Here is a 12987-nt window from a genome sequence, read left to right as displayed (position 1 = left end):
GCAAACATGGGGGGAAATGATACTGTAAGATAATAGTGTAAGCTCTTGAACCAGAATATCTGAATTCAATTTCAAACTTTTGTACTTGTATCAGGGTGAATTAGTTTAATCCCTTTTCTGTGTTTTGGCTTTCTAATTGTAAAATTGTAATTACTTTGCAGATTAGGGGCTATTTTATGCAAACATTTACTTTTGTATGTAGATACATTGTTTACAATAATTCCTGGTTAAAAAAAAAGTAATCATTACATAAATGTTACCTTTGTTGTTGTTATTATTATTATTATTATTATTATTATTATTATTACATACCAACACTTATTTCCTAACCTATTTTTCCTAAACGAATTGAATGCGTAACTGATGAGCCGGATTTGATTATGATCCTTGAAGCACTTTTTCTGATTTTGTCTATTTTGGGATGCTCTTGAAATGTATTTGGAGCAATCCTCTTCTGGCCGATAACAAGTTTCTATCTTTCATAATCTGTGAGAGGAGCCAAAGGGAGTGAGGACCACTAAGATCTAACAGTACGTACTTTGTGTATCCTTAAATATAAAAGCCTTGAGAGGATCATTATATGTGAACATTATCATTGAATTTAGGGTAATAACTATTTTAGATACTTAAGTAGATATGAAGAAATGGTCTATAATTCATAACCTTCATTTACCGTTTTGACAATTATTTTTTGGGTTTAGTAACGTCTCTGGGATTTTACTTGGTTCTCTTAGAGTGGAAGATGAATTCTCAGCAGTTTCCAGTTCTCTGTCTTGCACCAGAATATTAATATTTATAATGGCATTTATGAACTTTGTAAGAGATTTTATTTTTGTTTTTGTTGTTGTTGTCGTTGGCTCTAGGTTAACTCTTCAAATGACCATGGATTTATACTGAGCCAGAAGTGCTGCAGAAGGCTTCATTACTGGTAGATAAAGTGCAACACCATCATTCATTTTTTAATTTAGTCTCTGCTTGAAGTGTAAGAGGTTGTAATCAATTACATTAACACATGATGCAATTTGACTCATTTGAGCAATTTCAATCAGGATTCCATCCTTATCATAGTGCTGAGACTGCTGTATTGAAAGTAAATAATGACCTTTTGATTGCAACAATGGATCTTGTCTGTCGTGATTTTGTTAGACCTTTTGGCAGTATTTGATGCAGTTAATCATGACATTTTATTGGCTGGTTTATAGATTTTGGTAGGATTTTCTTAAATAAAAGTAAAACCAATTCAAAGTGTTCTCTCTCAGTGATCTGTTTAAATGTCTGTTCAGTACAGTCATTTCATCTCTACTGTAGGGACCTGCAAGAATGAGAGTGACTTTTTTCTGCTTCCCTGTTTATGTTTGTACAAGTTTATTTTCTTATATATGAGTGTTGGGTAGTTTGTCATATCCTGGGATGCTATGGACAATTTTTAAACCTCATGATGAACATTTAGAGAGGTGTCTTTGTGCCCCAAATACATGAATATGTAGGCCATTTGTTATACTCCGTTACTGACATACCCATTTACACAGCTCTAGCTTCTCATTCTGTTACCTATAGGGGACTCAGCTTATACAGGCAGCATGTGCACACACTTACATAAATAAAAACAAAATTTGTTAGTAGGCTAGAACAAATAAAACCAAATATCCTTTTTATAAATCAAGTCATTTTCAGAGCAGTCCAAGAGATATAAGTTTCCCAACTAGCAGTAAAGTAGATCTTGACATTATCTAAAATGCTTTTTACCTGAGGAGCTTAACTGTATTGATGATAGAGTTGTAAATATGCAGAAAGTAACCAAAAGCTACTTGATATTATTTAGTAATAAGGGCACAAATAATAATATTGATGTCTTTGTATTTTGTAATTCTCACCAGGAGAAGCTAGACATTTAAATGAATGTTGGGAGATCACAGATTGTCAAATCTAGAAGTAAGGTGCTGGAATAGAATGGTTAGTAGGCCTACAGATGAGTCTTTCACCTCGCTGGAGGAATATCTGCAGAAAAGAAACAGTGAAGATAGTCTGATCAAATCTCCTGGTAAATAGTCTATGAGAAACCTGTTTGAAACATATTAAAATATTTGCTGGTAGAAAAGCCTTTATCTATGAAATCTTCTTATCAGGACGTACCCTTTTGAATTGCTTAATAAACACACTTAGAATGTATGGATTTATGAACATGGCTGTCTGTTAAAAGTCCTGTATGCTACCCAAATACCAGAGTATACAATAGAGATGTCTCATGATTGAAACGGCTACTCTTTTTTTGTTTGGTGTAATCGATGTTGCAAATATTATTTATGGACGTCATATGCTATTCTGTATCAGAACACACTCATGTAGCAAAAAAAGATATAGTTGCAACAGCAATTTCAGACTCCTCTCTGCTTTGCTCATACATTGTGATTTCTATGCTCAATCTATAATTTTGTGTCTAATTTGGCAGTACAGTCTGAATTGTGATTACAGTTTCTGAGAGGATCGTCTAAGGAATTATGCTTATTACTTATTCTGTACACCTTTCCTGAAATTAAACAGTGTGTTTCATAAAAATATGAAATTTGAACTGAACATATTACATACAATAGCAATTCTGAATATTTACCCCAAAATTTATAATTTTCAGAAGATATGTTTCCTTTTGTTTATTCTAAATCAATCTATTTCTGACAGTAATTTCTTTTTATTTATTATGTACATTAACCTTTTGCCCAAACATTAACCACTTTACTTTCTGGTTTTCTGTCACTTCAGTTTCCTAAACCTAAATATTGTTTAAACCAAACTTCTGCATTTTCCAATTTTACTTCAGAATGTAAGTAGAAAAATATCACAAAATATCACAAGACCATGATGTGTTAATTCATATGAATTCAGAAGGGATTAAGCAGATTATAAAAGAGTGTATCATTGGCACAGGCAACAGTATGGCGATTGCCAGAGGGAAGGGGGTGGGGGAAGGTAGAAGAGGAAAAGGGGGCATGAATGGTGATGGAAGGAGACGACTTGGGGTACATAGACACACAATACAATGCACAGGTGATGTATTGTAGAAGTACACAACTGAAACCTATATAATTTTATTAATCAACATCACCCCAATAAATTCACTTGAAAAATACTTCTCAATTTTATACAGTCATTCTAGGTTCTTTGAATCATAACCCTCTTTGATATTTAAAGCCTTCACTTCACAGACTCCTTCTCACACAATAGACAATCTTGCCTCCTAATTTACAAATTAATAGATTTAATGAGGGGCTGACTCTATCAATGTTTTACCCTTTTGTCCTAGAAAATTGTCTGCACTGTCAATGAGCTTCCTTTTAACTTTCCACGATGCAATTGTTTCTATTATCCTGGAGGAGGGCAACTTTCCTATTTTTTGATCTATAACCTATACCTTCCTGCCTGTTTGGACCTTGTTCCATCATTTGTCTTTTCTTCCTTTTTATTGACATTTTTTAAGCTCTAGTGCTGGTGTTCTTGTTCCATCATTAAGAAGGGTTCAGCAACCTGGAGAAAGGCTGTGTGTGTGTAACTTAAAGAGTCCAGAGACGAAGCATAATTTTGAAAGGCATTTGGGGGTCAGAGGAGCTTAGCTAAAAGGAACTAAGATCTCCTTGTCTCAGGACTCCATGCTTTTTATTAACACAAGTTGTCCTGAGGCCGAGGCAGAGATATACACATCAAAGGGTCAGGTTTCCTTTACAGAGTCCATTGTCAGATTGGAAGAATTAGCCTAAGGCTGTTCAGGTGTTTGGCCAGTAGGAGGCAATAACATGTAGATTAAGATGCCCTGAGCTGTCTGTCAGCAAACAATCATCCCTTTTCAGGTTTGGGGAAATGCCTTCAGCCATTCCCAACAGGTGACAACATATGTGACTCAGCCCTTGTTGAGTCCCCAAGTTCCATCAACCTTTTGATGAAACTCTTCCAATTATGACATGCTAGAATGGCTTCCGGCTCTCTAGTATTACTCTTTCTGTTTTGTCTATGCCTCTCCATTTAAACAATGAAATAAAACAAAGAAATTGACATAAGAAACTAATAATAAAAATGGCTGCCAGTCCATCATAATCTACCTGTGTAGTTAGTGTAGTTTTCCCTTCTCCAAATAGTACACGTTCTTAAAAAGAGTAGCCCACAGTGTTCCTTCAACCCAAATTTCATATTTATTCTTTAGCATTCTGCCTAGCATTCCACTCACATTGCTCTCCTCAGTATTGTCAAAATACCTTAGTCTCCAATTTCAACAGTTGTTGCTTTTTACAACTGGATTGCTGTGGAGCATTTAACGTTGTTGATCACTCATCTTTCATCTTGCTTCTGTGATAAAATTATCGGTCTTTCCTCAAACTTCTCTATATGTTTATTGCCAGTGTTCTTTCTTGGATTCTCCTCTCAGTCTAGTTCCTTACACTTTAGTGCATCCTGGATTCTTTTGCTGATCTGTCTCATTTATATTCTGTGTTATTTTTAAGTACACCCATCGCTTTTTGCCAGTGCCTAACAGTCGATAATCCTTAAATCCTTCTTTCCTACTACCGCTTTCTCCTGAAATGCTGAATTTCTAATTGCATGCTGATAACATGCACTATGATTTCTTTAACTTGTCCAGAACTTCACTCACCAGTTGTTGCTGCCCTCAAAACCAACACTTGAAGGTCCTCTCTATCATTATTATCAGATTTATAAGCAGAAGCCTGGAAGTGACGTGGAGCAGAGGTTCTCACATTGTAGTGTGCCCTGAATTGGATACAGGTGTGCCTGATACAATTCATCTTTGTCCTATTGTCAGCTGATTATCTCTGGTCCAATTAACTATTTATTACTATGTGCTCTAAAATATAATTCTTTTGTTTGTGGTTCATGATATAAAAAGCCTAGATTCCTTTATACCCTCATTTCTGATATCTTAATAAATTATTAAATTTGGTCAGATCATTATCTGCAATCAATAACTTTCACAACTGCTTTCTGTTTGGTGCCGGACACTCCCCAGCCACATTCTTTTAAGGGCCTTTTTATTTCCATCCTGGATTACAGCCAGAGCTGAATGTAGTGTACTCGCAACTCAGTCCAATCTTTGTAGTGCTGGCATAGAGCTCTTAACCTCAGCATTTTTCTTTTAAAAATATCCAAGATTATTACCATATTTTAAAAAACCAAACCATGTAGCCACATATAGGAAACACACACACACACACACACACACACACACACACACACACACACCACACCACACACCTTCATTTATGACACCTGGTCGCATCTGCTGCCTGACCATAATACTCAAATATTCTATTAGTATTTGATTCATAACTGTGCTCTTCCAGGAAGACTTATTTCCATAAATTTGGAAGGGTACCATAGTATCATTGTGTAATACCTATTTCAAGAATATTCACTCTGTAATGCTTCTTTATATTTGCCCATAATTCAAATATGTGGTGATCCTCCCCAAAACTGTGAAGCTGTATGAAAGAATGTGTACATAAGCATTAAAATTATCTTTTATTTATAAACTAGAGGCCCAGTACACAAAATTCATGCATGGTGGGGGGTTCCTCAACCCGGCCTGCACCCTCTTGCAATCCGGGATCCCAGGGGATAGGGCCTAAACCAGCAGCCGGACATCCCTCTCGCAATCCGGGACTGCTGGCTCCTAACCTCTCATCTGCCTGCCTGCCTGATCTCCACTAACCTCCTCTGCCTTGGCACCCCACCATCATGGCTTTGCCCTGCAGGACATCTGGAATGATGTCCGGAAGGTAGTTTGGCTGTCCAGTCTAATTAGCATATTATGCTTTTATTATTATACAATAATAAATTGCATAAGTGTTTAAATATATAGACCAATTGTCATAGAGTATCAGCTTGGTCTGGCACCCCTGCTCACCTGCCCGCCAAGTTCCATACTCTGCCGCCTGCTGCCAATGTCCACCATGTCCTGCGCATGCCCCCAGGTGGTCAGTGCCCATCATAGTGACCAGTTTTTCAGTTGTTGTGCCGTTTGGTCTATTTGCATATTAGGGTTTTACTAATATATATATATATACTAGAGGCCCGGTGCACGAAATTCGTGCACTGGGTGTGTGTGGGGGGGAGTGTCCCTCAGCCCAGCCTGCCCCCTCTCACATACTGGGAGCCCTCAGGCATTGACCCCCATCACCCTCCAATCGCAGGATCGGCCCCTTGCCCAGGCCTGACACCTCTGACAGAGGCGTCAGGCCTGGGCAAGGGACCCTCATTTCCTCCCATCACTGGTTCTGCCCCCAGCCCAGGCCCCTTCGATTGCTGGCTCTGCCCCTTGCCCAGGCCTGATGCCTCGGCCAGAGGCGTAGACCCCCATCACCCGCCGATCACCTGATCAGCCCCTTGCCCAGGCCTGATGCCTCCGCCAGAGGTGTCAGGCTTGGACAGGGGACCCCCACCTCCCCCCAATCACTGGCTCTGGCCCCCGCCCAGGCCTGAGGCCTCTGGCCCAGGAATCATGCCTGGGCAGGGGACCCCCATCTCCCTCTGATCACTTGCTCCACCCCCCGCCCAAGCCTGACGCCTCTGACCCAGGCTTCAGGCCTGGGCAAGGGGACCATCATATCCCCCCAATCTCCGGCTCCGCCCCCCACCCAGGCCTGATGCCTCTGGCCAGAGGAGTTGACCCTCATCACCCTCCGATCACCAATCACCAGATCGGCCCCTTGACCAGGCCTGAGGCCTCCGGCAGAGGTGTCAGGCCTGGGCAGGGGACCCCCAGCTCCCCGCGGTTGCAGGCTCTGCCCCTGCCCAGGCCTAACGCCTCTGGCTGAGGCATCCGGCTCGGGCAGGGGGGACCCGCAGCTGCAGTGGCCCCGCGATCGCGGGCTCCGCTTTAGGCCCAGGCAAGGGACCCCTAGCTCCTGGGACTGCCAGCTTCCACCGTGCCCAGCTCCCATCGCTGGATCCACCCCTACTTCCTGCTATCACTGGCCAGGGCGGAAAAGGCGCCTGATTCTCTGATCATGGCTGGGGGGCAGGGCAAAGGCGGCCCCAGGGCCGCCTTTGCCCTGCCCCCCAGCTCTTAGCTCCCCCTTGGGTTTCCAATCACTGTCAGTGGCAGGGGGCTCTTCCTGCTTTCCCTTTCGCCTCCCTGCATTGTGCCTACATATGCAAATTAACCGCCATCTTGTTGGCAGTTAACTGCCAATTAGTTGGCAGTTAACTGCCAATCTTAGTTGGCAGTTAATTTGCATATAGCCCTGATTAGCCAATGAAAAGGGTAGCTCGTACGCCAATTACCATTTTTCTCTTTTATTAGTGTTGATACTAGAGGCCCATTGCAGGAAGATTCCTGCAAGAACAGGGCTTCCTGTGGCTGGAGCAAAGCAGAAAAGGGAACAAAACCCGCTGAGGCGGGCTTCTCTCCCTCTCCCAGCTGTTACGGCTGGGTTTGCCCTCCCGCTACCAGCCACTGTGTCTGGGTTTTCCCTCCCGCTCCCAGCCACTGTGGCTGGGTTTGCCCTCCCGCTCCCAGCTGCTGTGGCAGGGTTTCCTCTCCTGCTCCCAGCTGCTGTGGCTGGGTTTCCCCTCCCACCTCCCGCCTCCGCAGCCTTGGCTCCATTCCTGTCTCTGCCGCCTCTACTTAGCTCCTTTCTGTAGCGCTTCGCTTCCATGTTGTCTTCAATCTTCGCTCCCAGCCGGTATATGCAAATTAACTGCCATCTTTGTTGGTGGTTAATTTGCATATCAAGCTGATTAGCCAATGGGAGGCGTAGTGAAGGTACGGTCAATTACCATGTTTGTCTATTATTAGATAGGAGATATATATCAACACTAAGAAAAGAGGAAAATGGTAATTGGCGTACGAGCTACCCTTTTCATTGGCTAATCAGGGCTATATGCAAATTAACTGCCAACTAAGATTGGCAGTTAACTGCCAACAAGATGGCGGTTAATTTGCATATGTAGGCACAATGCAGGGAGGCGAAAGGGAAAGCAAGAAGAAGCCCCCTGCCACTGACAGTGATCGGAAACCCAGGGGGGAGCTAAGAGCTTGGGGGCAGGGCAAAGGCGGCCCTGGGGCTGCCTTTGCCCTGCCCCCCAGCCATGATCGGAGAATCAGGTGCCTTTTCCACCCTGGCCAGTGATAGCAGGAAGTAGGGGTGGAGCCAGCGATGGGAGCTGGGCACGGTCGAAGCTGGCAGTCCCGGGAGCTAGGGGTCCCTTGCCTGGGCCTAAAGCGAAGCCCACGATTGTGGGGCCGCTGCAGCTGCGGGTCCCCGCTGCCCGGGCCGGACGCCTCAGCCAGAGGCGTCAGGCCTGGGCAAGGGGCCGATCCTGCGATTGGAGGGTGATGGGGGTCAACGCCTGAGGGCTCCCAGTATGTGAGAGGGGGCAGGCTGGGCTGAGGGACACTCCCCCCACACACACCCAGTGCACAAATTTCGTGCACCGGGCCCCTAGTATATATATAATATAAATATTCTGTTTAAGTAGTATGTCACAGAAACAGTTGTGCAGTTTAAAGAATTTATCAGTAGCCTTTTGACATTTTAACAACTTAATTCTGTAAATACATAACTTGTAAACCAAATTACTCTCTTTATACATAAAGAATCAGAATTTATTTCACTCACTGTTTTCACTTTTGAATCTTCAAATAACCCTGGGTTTGCATTTGCTTTTATTATTTGATGCTCTCTGAACAAGTTATTTTAAACTATTTGAGATATATTATACTGACTATAAAGTGAAAATATTTGTTCACTTAATGCAATAATTAAATCAGTTCAAGAGTATAAGTTCCCCCAACAAGGGCAATACATATTAAAAATAGAAATGTATTACATGTACATTTTTTTTCTAAAGCATTTATAACAATAAGAGTTTAGGGAATCCTAAAAGGGATAATTAGGAAATGTTAAGTTTCTATTGGAGGTGGAATCTCTGGGAGCAAATACTGGAGGGGAATGGATATAACCAGCAGTGGTGGACTTAGGTGCATAATGTCATAATAATCATGTTTATGTGATAGTAGAATCAGAAGGGCCACCATATATGGGGAAACCTTCACCATGGGTCACATTCTGGAAAGACAGCAAAGCTCAGGAGATAAGAGTAATTTTCCTATAGTTGACTACTCTGTCACCACAAAAAGAACCAGTGGTGTCTAAGATAATTCAATTCCACGATCCTGAGGGGCAACAAAAAAACATTCCACTGAAGCTACAGTCTTGACATTATTTTTAACACTAATAGTTTAAAGTTTTTTCTTTTGTGACTGTTTTTTGTTTGTTTTTCTTTTTTCTTTTTCTTTTTTCTATCACCTCCACTGGATTTTCTTCCTCTAGGTCACTCCAAAATGACGGACTCCTTTTTTTTATATATATCTTTACTAGCTCTCCTATCTTTGTGTTACTAACAAATGATATGAATCTATACTGTCTTCAAATGAACGTTAAAATTTGTCAATTTGAATATCACATTTTCTTCAATAATACACTTGAAATATTATTAATTTCTAATTATTCCAGCATAACTACTCAGAAATTAAAATATATGCTAGTCACATTTATATGTAGGCATATCTATTTATTAAGACATTTTTAAGATCTGGATTTCCACCATGTGTTTGTTTCTTCCTTTTTACATATTTTGACAGAATTTTTATTTTCCTAGAAGATGGGTCTGTATACAGAATTCTAATTTGATTTTAAAGTGACCACATATGGGAAATAATTAGTTAAAATGATAATTAATAAAATACTAAGCAAACAATGGAACAGAAGAAAACTATCTCCAGTCATTCTACTTTTTTTACAGGAAAAATGTATACTAACATAGTTTAGCATTGAAAGACTAATCAACAATTAAAAATAAGCAATCTGTTTAGTATTACCTCTGTTTAGCAGAAATAAAATGTTCACTCTCTTAACTACAATAGGATAAGGAACATACAATTCTTGCCATATAATAATCTTTCTTTTTCTTGTTGTTCTTCTCTAATGCATTTGTCTTATAGAAGCCCATCTTTCCAAATTCCTTTTTCCTCCCTAAATTATACCAATCTATCTTTTTTAATTGCAGTGTAATAGCTTCCCTTAACTACTCACTGGGCCCACCACATGCTGATTTTTATTGTCAGTTTGTTTTAATGCATTTTGTTTAGTCCTAGTTATTTATGGATATCAAGTATATCTCATATATTTGGTAACTAAAAGATACAGATGCTTTTATTTTATAAACTTAAATACAAAGGAAAACTGTATAGTAATGTATGGAAAAGTTTTCATACTTAATGCCAATTTTAATGGAATTTTATTTATCTTGTGATAATTCAGTTACTTTTATTTGTTTACATTTAGCAAAAAATGTATTAGTATGTAAAAATCGCATACCATCTTACCAAAGATATAACTACATATAATATTTATAATTTAGTTAGCATGATTAAGATATATGATATTGGTTTTATAATGAATGATGTAATTCAAATATCCAATCATGTTTATAAAGATACCCTAGAAGTAATTTCCAATTTAACTTCAGAACAAACAAGTGGTTGACTCATGGAGAGATACATCTTCCAATTAACACCAAGGACAGGTGAAATAATACTAGCAACTATGACCAATAAGCTATCACTGAACCTCCTATTGGCAGAAGATATTGAAAAAACAACTAATTCACACCTTGACCATGAGAAGTAAAAAACTTTGTCATAAAAGTAGCCTTATGTTTTTCTGAGAATATGATGTGTTTCTTTTTGTAACAGTTTCCTATAACATCACATTTTTACATTAGATTAAGAGAGTTTAAGTAAAGGTATAAGTAGAGCATGTAATTTAAATTCAATGTCCCCAAAACATTTATACAATGCTATATTGTTCCTGTTGTTTGGAATTAAACATTTAAATGATTTGTTAATTTATTTCAGGACTAGGGGCCTGGTGCATGAAATTCATGCACTGGGTGGGGGGGGGGGTCCTCAGTCCAGCCTGCCCCCCTCTCATAGTCCAGGAGACCTCAGATGATGCCCTACTCATGGGAGTGGGCCTAAGCTGCAATCTGGCCTCCCTCTGAGGGAGGCGACTGGGCTGATCAGAGGAAGGCACCACCCCAATCACCCCGCTGCTGCTGCCACTGCCAGCTGCCTCAGCCACCAAGGTGTTTTCATGAACACGGACTCCAATCCCTTCACTATGAAAAAATGTCTGTGTCAGCTCTGGGCCTGCTCAAGCCGCTCCATGGAGGCTCAGACATGCCCCCCTGTCTGGTTCTCCACCCAACAGCTCCTGGCTGTGCATGCCTCCATTGGGAGTGGCCTCCACCTTCAAAGCAGCATGTCATTAGTGCTGGGCAGGCCTGTGTGCGCCTCCACTGGGGGTGGGAGTCCCTGCCTCCGTCCCTGCCCACCAGCTCCTGTGCATGTGCAGCCTGTTGACTGGTCATGACTGGGACACCGTTAGGACCAATTAGCATATTACCTCTCTTTATATATACTAGAGGCCCATTGCATGAAGAGATTCCTGCAATAGGCCTTCCCTTCCCCTGGCTGCCAGCACCAGTTTTTTCTGCTGGCACCGGTTTTCTGACAGCACTGGTTTTCTTCCAGCACTGGTTTTCTGCCGGCACCAGTTTTCCTCCAGCACCCGGGACCCAGGCCTTCGCTCCGGATGGAGCCTTCAATCTTCGCTCCACCACTTTGCTCCTACGTATGCAAATTAACTGCTATCTTTGTTGGGTTAATTTGCATATTCTCCTGATTGGCTGGTGAGCATAGCAGAGGGACAGTTAATTTACATGTTTGTCTATTATTAGGTAAGATATATATATGTATATATATATATATATATATATATATATATATATATATATTCAATACTTTAAAATAAATTTTAAAAAGCACTTTACAGAAATACATGTCATTCTTTCAGGTAGATATTTTCTTTACTACTTACATAAAAGTAGCAGTTTACGTAAAATATATTTATAGTTAGACCAAGATTAAAGTTTTATTGAAATATTCCCCCATAGTTTAGCTATATTTTGTGCCACAAAATATACCCTTTTGTGACCTATTGTTCTACAAACAATATGTGCCTGCTGATAAGGAGTTAATACCATGACACCACATGCATTAGATAGTTTTCAAGTTATATCTTCAATAAATGGTTCTTAAAAAAATATGTGGTGATAAAAAAATATCCTTAGTGGATTGTATTCTACAGAAAATGTATCAATTTTAATTGTTTTATGCATGACAAGTCAAATGTACTAAAGAAATCCATTTTAATCCATAAATACTTTTTAAAACAAAAGTAGTAAACTCACAGTGTAGAACTGCTAAAGTTATTTGGAAGACTTACGGTTAACTCATATAATTGGAATTTCAATTTATTTTTGAAAAATTATGATACTGATGACATCTCAAAATACAATTTAACCACAATGATTATTTTTCACTTAACCACATAGGTCAATAAAAGTTTGTGCTAATTTTAGCTAAGAAAAATGACATATTTTTATACCTCATAAGTATGTTTAATAATGCTTTTGAGTAAGCTAAGATATAGTACTAGTATATGTTTTAGTAAATAAGTATGCATCCTTATTACTCACATCTATGGATCTAAGTAAGAGAATTGCTGTGAAAATTATTTGAAAAATAGATGATTGAAGATAGAGTTTCTATTTCTAAAAGTAAATGTTATATCCATTTTCATGTTCTTTTCAGTGTATGAATAAATATAAGAAACTAATGCTTCATTTTACAACAGAGAGTAACACAGTAGAGCAATCTGGCAATTTATGCTGCCATATAGTGACTTCACAGGGCCGCTCCTGAGATACCTGGTACAAGAGAGATCTTTATCTCTGTTCAATTCTTATTCTCCCTTGCCCTCACAAAACTTTTTCAGACAGTATTAACTCATATACCAAATCATAAATCAACTAAGGCAGAAAGAATGCAACTACAGAATATTTTTCCTATAAAGTCAT

Source organism: Myotis daubentonii, chromosome 2 (assembly GCF_963259705.1).
Source record: "Myotis daubentonii chromosome 2, mMyoDau2.1, whole genome shotgun sequence".
Lineage (NCBI taxonomy): Eukaryota > Metazoa > Chordata > Mammalia > Chiroptera > Vespertilionidae > Myotis > Myotis daubentonii.
Note: the sequence above shows the minus strand (reverse complement) of the source record.